Below are 639 nucleotides of genomic sequence, written 5' to 3'. Positions count from 1 at the left end.
AACTATATAATAACTTCTATTCCTCTTATTAACAAGGTATTTTCTATTGTAAACACTATTTACTTTATGTAGTGCTGTTGTCCTGCATTCAACTGTCCGAATCCTTCCAGTGCTGCAGCAGATGTGCAAAGGATTGGAACTCTATGGCCTTCATGAAACGATGAAAAAAAATCAGCTTTTACTTTTGAAAAAGTAAGTATTGTTACTTGCATTTTTACATATGATTTTGAGTGGTGCATAATAAAAAGTTGTTCTTTTTGATTAGCAGCCTGATGCAGATTTCCTCACAACGGCCCTTACACCCATTTTAAGTGAGGTGGGCTCAGTCAAAAGACAGAGGGAGTTGCGAATTGTGAACTATTTACAAGACTTCATTCAGAGCCTTGAAGATGAAGGTAACATTGTTACTCCGAATTGTTGTAATTACATCAGTTTTAATGGGGTGCACTCAGCCAATACAGTGTTGGGTATTATGGATGTAACTAAAGATACACATAAAAGTGTGTTTACTAGGGCTGGGTGAAAAATATTGGTATTCCTAAATCCCAAGATTCGATAAGCCTAGCCTGTTTTTATTTAATGGATGGAACTAGGGCTGTGCAATATGGACAAAATAATCATATTGCGATTTTTTTGAAA

This window comes from Garra rufa, chromosome 7, assembly GCF_049309525.1.
Source record: "Garra rufa chromosome 7, GarRuf1.0, whole genome shotgun sequence".
Lineage (NCBI taxonomy): Eukaryota > Metazoa > Chordata > Actinopteri > Cypriniformes > Cyprinidae > Garra > Garra rufa.
This window is presented reverse-complemented; position numbering follows the sequence as displayed.